This window comes from Loxodonta africana, chromosome 6, assembly GCF_030014295.1.
Source record: "Loxodonta africana isolate mLoxAfr1 chromosome 6, mLoxAfr1.hap2, whole genome shotgun sequence".
In the NCBI taxonomy this organism is placed as follows: domain Eukaryota; kingdom Metazoa; phylum Chordata; class Mammalia; order Proboscidea; family Elephantidae; genus Loxodonta; species Loxodonta africana.
The window spans coordinates 75,144,682-75,156,855 of record NC_087347.1 but is presented as its reverse complement, the minus strand read 5'-3'; positions in this window follow the sequence as shown (position 1 = coordinate 75,156,855).

Sequence of the window (12,174 nt, the reverse complement as noted above, 5' to 3'; positions counted from 1 at the left end):
ACCATATTTTAAGTGAGACAATTTCTGTAGTTCCATTTTTTCATCTTGTATCAGTTCTACAATAATGAATTCATGAAGCTTACCTTCACATTTACACTGTGGTATGCTTTAGTAATGTCAAATTCATCATACTTTGATGACTTTCTGCCTTACGCTTTCCAGATATTTTTGGCCCTTTGCCAGAAGTTTCCTTCTCATATAAATAGAATTCAGTAAATTAGTTATAAAAGTTTTAGTGCAAACATCTATGTACATTTTTTGCATAGATGAATCATTTACCCCAAATTTTGCATTATATTGTGAACTGCATGATCACCACAAAAAAAAGGAACATTTTGTTTAGGAAAACCATGTAGATGATTGGCAGGGGCAATGAAATCCCCAAATATGACAGTACTGCTGGTATACTATCAAGCTAACTGGGATTGGGCTTCCTGGTGGGACCTGAGTCAACACATTATTCTTAATCCTTAAGGTAAATTGCAGGCAGTCTTGACATATGCAAGTGTGATAGTTAAGGCTGTATGTTAACTTGGCTAGGCCGTGCTCCTCAGTGGTTTGGCAGTTATGATGTAGTTTGGCAGTTGTATAATGATGTGATCACCTCTGTGATGAGATTTGATGTCATGTGATCACCTCCATGATGGGATCTGCTGTGAGTAGCCAACCAGTTGAAAGGGAGTTTCCTTGAGCCTGTGACCTGCATCCAGTATAGGTGGACTTTCTGGCAAGGCTCATGGGCATTTGCCATTTGCTCTGTCTGGATCCTGCAGCCAGCACCTGTTCATCATATGCCATCTTGCCTGCCGATTTTGGAATTCATTGGTCTTCACAGCCTGTGATCCAGAGTGCTGTTGTCTAACTTGGGTTCACCAGCCTCTGCGGCTACGTGAATCAGGAGAAGCCTCCAGCCCGACCCATGGACTTGGGACATTCCAGCCTCTACAACCACATGAGCCATTTCCTTAATACGAATTTCTCTCTATATATATTTATACAGACGCTCTGGTGGCGTAGTGGTTAAGAGCTATGGCTGCTAACCAAAAGGTCGACAGTTCAAATCCACTAGGTGCTCCTTAGAAACCCTATGGGGCAGTTCTACTCTGTCCTATAGGGTCGCTATGAGTCGGAATCAATTTGATGGTAGTGGTTTTGTTTTGTTTTGTTATGTATATAGTTATACGCTTTACTGGTTTTGCTTCTCTAGAGAACCCAGCCTAAGACATCAGGAAATTTAACTGCTTCCAATTAATTCTCTGTTTAGAGTTGATATTACCAAAAGGATTTCATTTGCATGTCCAGTTGATACGTGCATCTGGGGAGCACAACTGCTTCAGTGTATCTCCCCAGACTTCTTCCCCAGCTCTCTAATTGCCTCTTCCAGCTTGGGTAACCAGGAGTGTACTAGTCTGTCCATCAGCCCCCAGTGTGAGGCCTCAGTGCTACTGCTCCTTTCTGTGTTCTAGTGTTTGAGCTCTGAGAGTTTGCTACCTAACTTTGGTAACTCTTTTCTAATATAATAATTTTCCTTCTGTTCAATATTTTCATTTTTATCTCCACCATCTCTTCCAACACATTTTTTATCTTCTGTAGCCTTTCTATACATATTACAGAAGGCAGGTGAAACTGCATAAGCCAGGGCCAGAAGGCAAGAATCTTAACAGACTCAAAATATTTTTTTCCAGGACTTATAACCCTGGAGAGGCTCTGAGCATGTTGCCAGCCTCTCCTCATCTTATCTCAGTCCAGAAAGCCTATATAAAAGATAAATAACATTATATCTGATATAGTAGCATTGCCTTGAACCCATTTGAATTCAATATACTTTGAAACCTTGGCTTAAACCTTAGTTAAGCTTACAGTTAACTAAATTCATAAAGATACAATCACTGATAATATTCAGGACACTTACCTGCCCAGGTCACATGCACTCATAAATTGATATCTCAAATGAAATTTTCAAAAGAAATAGCTGGTTATACTCTTTTACCAATAAAATTTTCATGGCTCAGTGAAGTATTTTTTATTTTCTCTTAGAAGAGTATTTGTTCAAGTAGAAAATCATTTCTGAATCCTTCTGAATTCTTTTTTTGAAAATCACAAGCTCCAGGGGCAGGACTTCTCAAGCTTTATCCCTAAGAGCAACACAACTGGTTAAAGCATGCTAAAAGAGAATTGCTCAGTTTCAAAACCGTTCTAACACCTAATTTACCCATCTGTGATCTGTCTCCTGTTTACTACAGACAGCAAAGCCAGTGAGAGTTAAAGCATTCCCCAGCACCAACCCCTCCTACATCTAAAACTTTAGGTTTTGCACAACATCTGCTTGAAAATACGCTGACAGCCAGTCTAGTGTGGACTTGAAGAGGTCCTTGGGCCCACTGCCACACTCAGTATAACATCCCAAGTTTCTCGTTTCCGTACACTAGAACCCATGGTTTGTCTTGGTCTACCCTACCACGTAGATTCCTGATTCAGTAGTTTCCTATTTCAGTCTCTGCTAGACTATCTCAGATGCCTCTGCTACTTTGGCAAGAGCTAGAGGGATCATATAATTTACTGTCTAAACCCAGACATTTTTGAGAGTAAAAGGAGACATTATTAATCATTATGCCTGGACAACAGACATAAACCAGGCCTGTTATGAGTAAAGGGGGACATATGGTCCAGGAAATGGTAAGTCTGCCCATTTTGGGCAATCCGCCCATAATTTCTTTTTGATCTATTATGCCAAACTTTCCATAATCAAGAGGGTAACGGACATATACTCCATTGGAACATGATATCTGATACAGTAGCATTGCCTTGAACCCATTTGAGTTCAATATACTTTGAAACCTTGGCTCACTCTGGATGGTGTTTTATGCACAAAACACCATCTCCTGTGCCAAGGGTGTCCTATTGTTATCCTTTTATTTCAGGGTCATGTTTTCTCCTATAGTTTACCTATGCCTCCCACAAATCAACCTTGCCATTAAGGTCTGTGTCAGTCCCTCTTTTGACACCAGTCTGTATCAAACAGGAAAGTGATATGAATGATGGAATGACCAAAAAACACAGAGGATGGGAAAGTTGCTTTACTAGGAACGTGTATGAAAATTTAAAGAGATGGTCCTCAAACGCAGGGGACAATACAGCATGCTGGAGGTACAGGCTTTACAAATTCTCACAAGAATGTACTGATGATGACACTACCTGTGCAGGTAAGATTCCTCCAGGCATTAGCTGCTCAATTTTGCCTCGTCCTTAGGGACTTTGTACTTTCCTGATTGTAGAGACTCTGACTACGTGCCTCCTGTTCACCAGGTACAACTAGTACAAAGCAATCCTAGCACAATCCCAAGTTCTTTTCTCCGAGAGCAGGTAAAGGTCAATTTCCTAGGTTTAACATCTTTCAGCAGGCCCTGACTTCTTCAAGCCTGTGTGAGGCCCATTTTATGCACGAGTCCAATGTTTCCAGGCCTTTTTTTTTTCTTTTAAGAAGGTGGAAATCTTGATTTATGTTAAATATTCTAATTTTTAAATGACGGCCCTTAGATCTAATTATAGAATGCTGTACAATATAAACAAAATTAACCTGGAGTTTCCTGGCTGCTCCCCTGTAAACTCATGGATTGAATACGTACCAAGGGCCAATTGTGTTTGTTTCCAGACCTCTTTATGCCAATTATGTATGTTATTATAAGTATATAATTTACTTATTACATTAACCTATGAAATGTGAGTATTAAAAAAAAGTTTGCTTTTTCTGTTAAAAAGACTGAATGCTTTGGAAAGATGATTAAATCAGGTAACAAACATGGCTGTCAAAGTGTGGACAAAATAGCTGTAAAAGATTTGAGAGCTGTCTTTGCCTGGGTTGCACCAAAAGCAGACCTGAGGGAAAAGCTTATGTGCTACTACTTTGTTAAGGAGTGAAATCTCAAGAGCAGGAATGGCCTAGGTAGGTATTCACTTGTCCCTTAATGGTGTTCAATCCATGAGTACACATGAGCCTGCAGATTAATCCCATGATCTTGTGAATTTATGGTAATACCTATTATTTTATAAATGTTGACACTAATAAATGACAGCAAAATAGTGACTGTGTTATAAGTGCGTATGAGTTTCTGAACAATTACAAACTTTTTCAGTCTCAAAATCTAAGAATTTCAACAGTGTACTATGATAAATACCTGTTATTTATATTCAACTTAACTGATTACACAGAAATGTCTGAGAATACTTCTGAGTCATCAAAAGGACAGGCCCACTAATACCTACCAAAACACGTATTTAAACACATCAACCTTTGTGACTGTGTAATGAGTCTGATCGTTGAACACATTTCTATCTGAAAAGAACAGCATTGTTAATAGCACTTTTAATGACATAGGAATAAAACAAAATGTATTTTCGTAATGATTAATACCTGCTAAAAGTATATGTTACAAGGTGCAGCTAGTTAGTACAATTTCATGTCAATAAATACTATAATTATATACAGATTGATGAAACAAGACTATTTCTATGTCTGTTGAGGTTAACCTAAAATTCTGTTGAGTGAGAAATCTTATACACGGGTTCCGAAGTGCATCATCATTGGGATATGGTACTAGTAGGTGTTGTTTTTAATGTATTCATCTTTGAGGTTTTAAAAAATATATTGGTGATTTGAGAAGAATCAATGCATTTTTCAGGATGGAGGAGAGTGGCAGAGTTCTTTTTAGCAGAACTGTCCAGACTCATGAAGCATAATGAATTAACCACTCTGCAAAGAGAGATCCTTAATGCAGCAGGGATCCAAGGTGTTGGAAACAGGTGGAAATGCCCCATTTGGGAATGAACTGTGTCGGGATATGACTGAGGACAGGAAACCTGGGAATCGTAGCTCAGTGGAGCTCTTTGGCCTAGTGATCCTTATCACAAAGGAATGAAATGGTTTCTGACAGGCTCAGTATTTCAGGAAAGGGATCTAGATTTTTTTGTGAGGAATTACTGAGCCATCCTGTCCATTGTCACTTAAATATGCTATAGCAGGACTTCACAGTTCATTACAATTTAAAGATTCAGAATGTTCAAAAGTAAATCTCCCTTCTCACCCCCATTCTGCGTCTGTTTTGGGGCTTTGTCGCTATGATCCTTATCTTTCACATTTAGAGCTACAGCCCACCTGGGACTGATTTTTGTTTATGGTGTAATATAAGGACTAACTCTTTTTTTATTTAATAAAAATTCAATTAACCTAACATCATAAGTGTCATCTTTGTCATAAATCAAGTGTCTATATATGGACCCAGAGCCCTGGTGGCGCAGTGGTTAAGAATTCAGCTGCTAACGAAAAGGTTGGCAGTTCAAATCGACCAGCCGCTCCTTGGAAACTCTATGGGGCAGTTCTACTCTGTCCTGTAGGGTCACTATCAGGAGCCCTGGTGGTGCAGTGGTTAAACTCTCAGATGCTAACTGAAAGGTCGGTGGTTCAAACCCACCAGCCACTCTGCATGAAAAAGATGTGGCAGTCTGCTTCCATAAAGATTGTTATTTTTGTTCTTAGATGCCATCCAGTCAGTTCCAACTCAGCAACCCTACCCACAAAAGAACAGAACATTGTGCCATCCTCAAAACCTGAGCCCATTGTTGCAGCCACTGTGTCAGTCCATCTCATTGAGGGTCTTCCTCTTTGTTGCTGACCGTTGAAAAGTCTGTGGGGCAGTTACTCTGTCCTAAAGGATCACTACGTCAGAACTGGCTCAACAGCAACGGGTGTATATGGATCCTTTTTGCTCTATTTCCCTATTTTTCAATATTTTCACCAATACCACATTGTATTAATTACTGCAGATTTATAAATGTCTTAATATCTAGTAGAGTATGTCCTTGAACATTCTTCTTTCTCAGGAGTGTCATGGATATTCTTGACCTTTACTTATACATTTTAAAATCAGCTTGTCAATTCCACAGAAATTAACTCCCTGCAATTTTGATTGGGATTGCACTGACTACGTATAAACTTAGGGAGAAATGACATCTTTACTATTTTGAGTCTTCCAATACATCAACATAGTACACATCCCTCTATTTATGTAGGTCATTTTCAATTTCTCTAAAAAATTGTTTTTAGATTTTCTATGTAGAGGTCTTAAACATCTTTCTTTAGTTTTATTATTAATTATTTGGTATGTTGATATGTGAAGGTATCTTTTTTCCAGACTTCATTAGTTTTTTACTGTGGTAAATATATATAAAATAGAATTTGTCATTTTAACCACTTTTAAGTGCACAATTCAGTGGCATTAATTATATTCACAGCGTTGTACAACCATCATCCCAAACAAACTCTGTACCCATTAAGCAGTAGCTCTTCATTCCCACCTTCTCTTTGCCCCTAGTAACCACTAATCTACTTTTATCTCTATGCATTTTCTTATTTTAGATATTTCATGCAAGTGGGATCCCACAAAATTTGTTCTTTTGTGTCTGGCTTATTTCAATCAACATAATGTTTTCAAGGTTCATCCATGTCAAAGCATGTATTAGAACTTCATTCCTTTTTATGGCTGAATAATATTCCATTGGGTCGCTGGGTGGCACAAGTGGTTTGCTAGTCTAAAAGTTGATGGTTTGAACCCACCCAGCAGCTTTACAGAAGAAAGGCCCAGAAACTGCTTCCATACAGATTCCAGCCAAGAGAACTCTACGGAACTGTTCTACTCTGTAACAGATGGGGTTACCATGAGTTGAAATTGATTCGACAACAACAGGCAATATTCCACTGTATGTATATACCACATCTGTTGCTGGACGTTGGGTTGTTTCCACCTTTGGACTACTGTGAATGATGCTGCAATGAACACTGATGTACAAGGATCTGTTTGAATCTTTGCTTTCAATTCTTTTGGGTATATACCTAGGAATGGAATTGCTGGGTCAATAGTGAGTATATATGTAACTTTTTGAGGAATTGCCAAATTGTTTTCTGCAGTGGCTGCACTATTTTACATTCTTACCAGCAACATACATGAGTTCCAGTTTCTCCACATCCTTACCAACACTTATTGTTTTCCATTTGCTTTTTGTTTGGTTTTTATTATAGCCATCCTAGTTGATATGAACTGGTATCTCTTTGTGGTTTTGACTTGCATTGCCTGATGACTAATGATGTTGAGTAAATATCTTTTTATGTGCGTGTTGACCATTTGTATATCTTCTTTGGAGAAATGTCTATTCAAGTTCTTTGCCCATTTTTAAATAGGGGTTTTGTCTTTATTGTTTTATTGTAAGAGTTCTTTATATATTCTGGATATTAAATGTTTATCAGATATATGATATGCAACTATTTTCTCCCTTTCTGTAGATTGTCTTTTCACTTTCTTGATTATGTCCTTGGGTATACAAAAGTTTTAAATTTTGTTGAAGTCTAATTTATCTACTTTTTTCTTTTGTTGCTTGTGCTTTTGTTGTCTTGTCTATGAACCCACTGATAAAAATAAGAAACATGAAAATTTATCCCTATGTTTTCTTATAAGAATTTTTTGGTTAGATTTTATACTTACGTCATTGATCCATCTTCAGTTATTTTGTTAATATGGTATGAGGTAGAGGTCCAACTTCATTGAATAAATTTTTGTTTTTATCGTTATCTCTTCCTTTCTTCCACTTTCTTTGGATTTCATTTTCTCTTCTTTTTCTAATTTCATGAGATAAATACTTAGATCACTAGTTTTTCAGTTTCCACTCAGCATAGCTTTTGCTACGTCTCACAAGTTATGACAGGTTGTATTTTCATTATTAATCAATTCAAGGTATTTTCTAATAAGGATTTCTTATTTGAATAATGAAATATTTAGAAATGTATTTCTTAATTTACAAGTATGTGTGGGTTTTCTACTTAGGGTTTTCTTATCTATTTCTAGCTTAATTCCACTGTAGTCAGAGAATATACTCTGTATCATTTCTATTCTTCAAAATTTGTTGAGACTTGCTTCATGGTCTAGCATTTGGTCGGTTTTGCTTAGTATTCCATGTGTAAGTTCTACTTTTTCCCCAAATCTGCTTGTTCATCCCTGATGAATTTCATGTGGCTTGTTTACCTTTGTAATTGTGTCCTTTGTCCCCCCCCCTTTTATTTAATTAAACTGTGAAATATAATGTGTCCTGGAAAATGCATAATTCAGAAAGAAGCCACAAAACAAATAACCACATAACCCATCCCCCAGGTCAAGAAATAGAACATTATCAGCACCCTAGAAGTCGCATGTGTATGCCTTTCTGGTCACATTTCTATTCCTCCCTAACCATTATCCTGACTTTTATTATAGTAATTCCCTTTTAATTTTACTACCTGTGTATTTATCCCTAAAAAAAGGTTTATTTTTGCCTCATTTTGAATTTTGTGTAAATAGATTTATATTAGACATATTGTTTGTGTCTTGGTTTTTTATTCAACATTAGGTTTATAAGATTCATTTATGTTGTTATATGTATCTCCAGTTTGTTTTTAGTTGATTTTTATTGTTGTATAATATTCAGTTATATCAATAGACCAAAATTTTATTTATCCATTCTACTGTTAGTGGGCATTTTGGTTGTTTCCAGTATGATCCAATTATTAATAATACAACCATGAACATCTCATACATATATCAGGGCACACATGTACATGTACCTCTCTAGAGTCTATATCTTGAAGTAAAATCATTGAATTAGAGGATATGTATATGTTCAACTGTATTAGATAATGGCACACTATTTTTTAAAAAGATTGAACCAATTTGCAGTCTTACCAGCAGTATTTGAGAATTCTAATTGCTCACTTCCTCTCCAACACTTGATATTGTCAGGCTTTTATTTTTTTTTCAATCTGATATGTGTATCCCATTGTGGTTTCAATTTTCACTTCCCTGATTATTAAAGGTAGAGCTCCCCTTTGTCTATTTATCGGTCATTTGGATATCAAGTACCTGTTAAAGTCTCTTACCCATTTTTCCATTGGGTTTCTCTTCGCCCCATCAATTTGTCAATTTGTAATAGTAATACTCACTAGACTTTGTTCAGTATATGTATTACAAATACCTTCTTCCATTTTTTTTATTCTAACAATACCTAACAATAATGGAGTCTCTTGTGAAACAGAAGTTCTTAATTTTAATATAGTTGCACTTACCAATCTTTTTAATTTATTGTTGTTATAGTTTGCATCTTCTTTTATAAATTCTTTACTATCCTGGGGCCATGAAGATACTCTTTCCTACATTCTCTTCTAAGAACTTTCTAGTTTTGCCTTTCTTATCTAGGCTCTTAATCTGCCTGAAACTGGTTTTTGTGTTCCTTTATTTGTTAAACATTTTATTCACAGATTTTCTATATATTGTTTATTGTTTATGCAGACTCTCACTAAAACTGACTTACCTTGCCTTCTCATGAGCTTGGTGATCTTTGATTGTGAGCTCATTGCTTGATTTTAATCTGTGAGACTTCTAAGTCCTAAACTGGGAAATTTGTCCTCCAGAGAGGATTTGACTCTGCTTCTGCCTGTAAATTTTTTTTTTTTTTCTGCCTGTAGCTAGGGATGCCACCATCCCAGGACCATTAAGAATCTTGGCTCAGTTCATCCTTGCCAGCCTTGTATTGGCCAAAGCCTCAGTATCCTGATAATAGTGCTACTACTGTTAGCATTTCCCTCAGGACAACTCTTGTTTTGTTTTTTGTAGGGGAAGAGTCTTTGGAGACCTTCCCTACCCCTTGTTGAGAGACCAACATTGTCTGAAAGAATTGGATTCTATCCAAGATCTAGTTGTTCCTTAGCAGAAGGATGCTCAGTGCACCTAGTCAGCCATAATGCCATATTTGGAAATCCCTAACAATATATCCATAAGGATTTCACTGGCCAACTTTTTTTTTTTTTTCAGAAGTAAACTGCCGGGTCTGTCTTCCTAGTCTGTCTTAGTCTGTAAGCTCTGCTGAAACCTGTCCACCATGGGTGACCCTGATGATACTTGAAATACTGGTGGCATAGCTTCCATCACCACAGCAACATGCAAGCCACCACAGTATGACAAACACTTAACTGTGCTCATGAGGAACCTGTACGTAGACCAAGAGGCTGTCATTTGAACAGAACATACTGCATGGTTTAAAATCAGAAAAGGTGTGTGTCAGGGTTGTATTCTTTCACCATACATATGCAATCTGTATGCTAACCGAATAATTTGAGAAGCTGGACAACATGAAGAAGAATGAGGCATCAGGTTTGGAGGAGGACTAATTAACAACCTGTGATATCCAGATGACACAACCTTGCTTGCTGAAAGTGAAGGGGATTTGAAACACTGATGAAAATCAAAGACTACAGCCTTCAGTATGGATTACACCTCAACATACAGAAAACAAAAATCCTCACAACTGGACCAATGAGCAACATCATGATAAATGGAGAAAATACTGAAGTTGTCAAAGGATTTCATTTTACTTAGATTCAGAATCAACATCCATGGAAGCAGCAGTCAAGAAATCAAACAACAACAAATAAAGTAAATTATTTTTAAAAAATCAAACGATGCACTGCATTGGGCAAATCTGCTGCAAAAGACCTCTTTTAAAGCAATGATGTCACTTTGTGGACTATGGTGACTCAAGCCACGGTATTTTTTTTCGCCTCATATGTATGCAAAAGCTGGACAAGGAATAAGGAAGTTTTAAGAATCAATGCCTTTGAATTACAGTGTTGCTGAAGAATATTGAATATACCATAGACTGCAAGAAGAGCAAACATATTTGTCTTGGAAGAAGTACAGTCACAATATTCCTCAGGATCAAGGATGACGAGACTTCATCTCACATACTTTGGACCCCAGTCCCTGGAGAAGAATGTCATGCCTGGTAAAGTAGAGGGTCAACGAAAATGAGGAAGACCCTCAACGAGATGAATTGACACAGTGGCTGCCACAATGGGCTAAAATATAGCAATGATTGTGAGGATGGTACAAGATCAGGTACAACATTCGGTTGTACATAGGGTAGCTATGAATCAAAATCAACTTCGCAGCACCTATCAACAATATATCCTGCATATCACTCTAGATCAGAACACGTTGAACTTTTTCATTCTTTTATAAGGCTGAATAATAATCCATTGTATGAACTTTATTTAGCCAGTTCCTCAATGATGGACCTTCATATTGTATCCAATCATTTACAATGTTATAAACAATCATTCTAAACAACGTTGTAGTATCATTTCACATCTAAATGAGTATATCTGTATTATAAATCCCTAGAGATAAAATTGCTGGATTACATTTCCCTCATAGAAATTGCATCAATTTATACTTGTACCAGATATGATCATACCTATATTCCCATCAATTGCTCATATGCAAGTTCAAGCTGAAACTGAAGAAAGAGCAAGTCCACAAGAGCCAAAATATGACCTTAAGTATATCCCACCTGAATTGAAAGACCATCTCAAGAATAGATTTGACACTTTGACCGAAGGCCAGACGAGTTGTGGAATGACATTAAGCACATCATACATGAAGAAAGCAAAAGGTCATTGAAAAGACAGGAAAGAAAAAAAAGACCAAGATGGATGTCAGAGAAGACTCTGAAACTTGCTTTCGAACATCAAGCAGCTAAAGCAAAAGGAAGAATTGATGAAGTAAAAGAACTGAACAGAAGATTTCAAAGGGCAGCTGGAGAAGACAAAGTAAAGTATTATAATGACATGTGCAAAGAGCTAGAGATGGAAAACCAAAAGGGAAGAACACGCTCGGCATTTCTCAAGCTGAAAGAACTGAAGAAAAAAATTCAAGCCTCGAGTTGCAATAGTAAAGGATTCTATGGGGAAAATATTAAATGACGCAGGAAGCATCAAAAGAAGATGGAAGGAATACACAGTCATTATAACAAAAAGAATTAGTTGATGTTCAACCATTTCAAGAGGTAGCATATGCTCAGGAACTGATGGTATTGAAGGAAGAAGTCCAAGCTGCTCTGAAGGCATTGGCAAAAAACAAGGCTCCAGGAAGTGATGGAATATCAATTGAGATGTTTCAACAAACAGATGCAGCACTGGAGTTGCTCACTCGTCTATGCCAAGAAATATGGAAGACAGCTTCCTGGCCAACTGACTGGAAGAGATCCATATTTATGCCTATTCCCAAGAAAGGTGATCCAACCAAATGTGGAAATTATAGA